At 45.9% G+C, this 3,469-nt stretch overlaps 1 pseudogene; it reads right to left on the bottom strand.

The window, feature by feature from the left end:
* LOC103605788 overlaps positions 1-723 on the bottom strand; it is a 5,730-nt pseudogene extending 5,007 nt beyond the window's left edge.
* Positions 724-3,469: the final 2,746 nt, after the last annotated feature.

The following is a 3,469-nucleotide window of genomic DNA, read 5'->3' as shown; positions in this document are numbered from 1 at the left end:
TCCCGCCCGAGGGTTCGGATCCCACATACAGACCGGTTCCCGCTCACTGGCTGAGCGAGGCGCGGGGGCAATGCCGAGGGTTGCGGTCCCGTTGCCGGTCCCGGTCCGGTGCGGGGGCGACACTGAGGGTTGCGATCCGTTGCTGGACACGGAAAAAGACAAAAAAAAAAAAAATTCAGTAATGGAATGCAACAATGATCCAATATTTCACATATAGGCAGTGTCTTGTAGTGAGAAGTGCCATGCTTTGGAATCAGTTCTGAAGTCAGCTCTGAAGCTAGCATGCCTATTTAGCTTGGGCCAATTTAAGCCCTAGCCTCGTCTCTTTACTGGTAAAATGAGGGTCATTACAACACTGTAAGTGTAATGACTTTAGAATTATAATTCTAATTATAAGATTCTCTTGAAGACAATTGATAATGTACTAAAAGTTCCTAACATTGTTGCTGCTTAATAAACAATGGCCACTATTATTTAATCCTCAAAGGAGGAAGGTGGAGCAGGTATGTTATCCCCATTTACAAACAAGATAGCTAAATCTCAATGAGATTAAGCGATTATTCTTAAGTCACCAAACCATTAAATAAATGCAGAAGCCAGTTCAAACTCTGACGTCTTTTAAATTCAACCCTCCCCGCACCCCCATTTAAAAAAACACAACACTTTTACCTATCCCACGTTTTCCTGTTCAAACGCATTAGGAGGAAGGCAGAAAGTAAGATGGTTATCAAGGGAAGTGGGATTTAAGCAGGGTCTTGACCTCCGGAGAGGTGAGTTTAAGCAGATAGGAGGATGAGCAGGAGCAAACGCGCACATGTAGAGAGTGTTCGGGAAACCGTCAAGAGTCCGCCAAGGATGGGAACGGGTTCGGTAAGGCTTCTTGTAGTAGCGTGCCGACTTGGTACGTAAAAGATGCCAGAACTCAGGTAGCCACACTGACAGAGGTTTCAATAGGGACACTGGACGCCACGACGGGTCCTCCGCGAGATCGCCCAGCCCACCTCCGGGGGCGGGGAACGGTGGCGTAGCTAACCTATTGTCGCTGCCGAGGCCGACCAAGTCTCTTCTTCATTGGCGAGGGGCTGGGTGACGTCATGCACGCCGGGCTGGCGGAGGAAGAGGGCGCCATGATTGGTTGGCGCTGGGGCGGCGGGCGGTGGAGGGGCTTGGCGAGTGTGGGTTTCAATCCTGTACTGGACTTTCTCCTTCCATGTTTCCAGGCCGTGGGAGGCTGCAGAGGGCGGGGAGTCGGCTCAGCGGGGACCTGGATTTGGTTCTAGGAGCTGTGGGGTTCACAAGGGGTGACCGGAAGTGATCTGGGGACTGACCGGAAGCGAGGCCTGGAGGGGCAACAGAGAACAGGTCCCGGGAGGGAGGGGGGTTTCCCGCACAAGGGGGCGGAGGGAAAGGTACAAGAGCGGCGTGGGATCGTCTGGCTGGCCGCTGGTAGCTGCTGCTGGTCTGTCTGGAAAGCAGCGAGCGGCCACCACGAGCTCAAGGGGATAGCCCGAGGAGCGGGAGTGCGGGAGTCCTGGGCTGCCTCTGGGAAGTCTGGAATAGTTGAGCGAAGGGGGCATCGCGTTCTTGAGAGCTGGGCAGGAGGGATTTTGTAAGCCAGGGTAGTCAAGAGCGAGGGAGCAAGGGTATGGGAGATTAGTGGTGCGGGCAGTGTCGGTCGGGCTTTTGGGTGTCTGGTGGGCACTGCGTGGGAGATCTTGGTTTGGAGTTTTCTACTATTGTGCCCCTGTTGGGTAGAATCACGCTCCGCGCCTTTATACAAGAAACGGTGTCTCCTGGGGCAAGGAAGGAGGCAGGATGGCCTGGGCTCTGAAGCTGCCTCTGACCGATGAAGTGATTGAATCTGGGCTGGTGCAGGACTTTGATGCTAGCCTGTCCGGAATCGGCCAGGAACTAGGTGCTGGTGCCTATAGCATGAGGTGAGTGAGATTTTCACAGACCTTTCACCTTCTGAATAACAAAAGCAGGATAGAGAATGAGAAAGAGAAAAAGGAGGTGTATAGAGTTTAAAACGCTGTCTGCTGTTGGGGAAAAGGGACTTGTTCTTTTTTGGCTTTGAGTAGTGAGTGGTTGTGGAAGAAATGGAAAAAGAAATTGTAGGCAGTGTGAAGTCTTTTCAGGGTCAGTGGAAGAAGGAAGAATGGCCCTTGATTAGCAAACAGATGAATGTTGAGAGGCTCTTGTGCCAATGTGGGAGACTTGGAGACTGATAGTGTGTGTGCAAATCTTTAGGTAAATCTGGATTTATGTGAGGAAAAGGTTACCGTGAACATGTGAGAGATGTCTAGGGAGTTGGGGAGTTGGCAGCTGTGGCTTAATGATGAATATTGGTTGAATACTTGTTGGAAAGAAATGGAAGACCTTGGTGAAGTCCACACAACTCTATCTTATCACTGGCCTGCTTTAAGTCTTTACTTAATTCTGGGGTTTCTGACTTTTGAAACAGGCTGTGAAATGAAAAAGTGGAGGAGAGAACTTTTAGATGCTTCTAGACTTTAAAATATGAAGCCAATTGTTGATAATAGATTAAAAATCTCCTTTGAAAGCAGCATTACTTCCTGTACAACTAATTTGCATGCATTGACTACTTCATTCTCCCTATATAGTTTGTTTCATTTATAGATGTCCAAGAATCATGTGTGGAAATGTTGAAACATTTGTACCTTATGGTTAGATGGACTAGGGTTTCCTAATACAAATAAGGCTTAATGTAAATAAGCGAGTCAGGAGACTTTAGAACTTAACACTTTCATTGTTTATGAGTTTATAAGAGCAAGATGCTTTTTATGGGAAAGTGGACAAGGTTTTCATTCTGACAGTGAGATCTTTTGAGAGTTATGTAATGTAAAGTTCTTTTCTTTATCCCTAATTCAAAGTGAACTTTCCTCACTGAAGTAAAATTACGAGCTAGAACTTAATACTTCAGCATTTTCAGGAGTCTTTGCTAACAGAATAATAAAAGCTATCCCTGTATAAATATTTTAGTGATTTGCAGGGAAATTTGAGTTGTGTCATGCAATGCTCTTAGTATCGAGAAATTTAACTTTATTTTTGCCTGTCCTTGTTTACAGAAGTCTGACCACAAAAGTAGATATTAATTAGGTCTGAAGGTAAATGCACCAACCCTGAGCTTGCACATCAGTAACAGACATGTTTGACAATTTATGCTGCTGTTCATGTACAGATTGCCCCACAAAAAGTTTGATTTTGTTTAGGTTACCAGAGTTTAGGATGGAAATAATTGAATATAACTGTACTTGTTATAAGAATAGTTAACATCATCAACAAGCATTTATTCGTCTACTGTGTACATTACTACATGCTCTCAATTTCATGCCATCTTACATTTAAGATTGCTTTCCAAATCATAACCTGTGTGATCTTCACAGATATAGAATGGCTTGCATATTTACACGTTTAGAATTTTTTTCTAACATGAAGTCCGCAACAG

Source organism: Galeopterus variegatus, unplaced genomic scaffold, assembly GCF_000696425.1.
Source record: "Galeopterus variegatus unplaced genomic scaffold, G_variegatus-3.0.2 Scaffold6079, whole genome shotgun sequence".
NCBI lineage: Eukaryota > Metazoa > Chordata > Mammalia > Dermoptera > Cynocephalidae > Galeopterus > Galeopterus variegatus.
The sequence above is the reverse complement of the archived record's forward strand: the minus strand, read 5'-3'. Positions and strand labels throughout refer to the sequence as shown.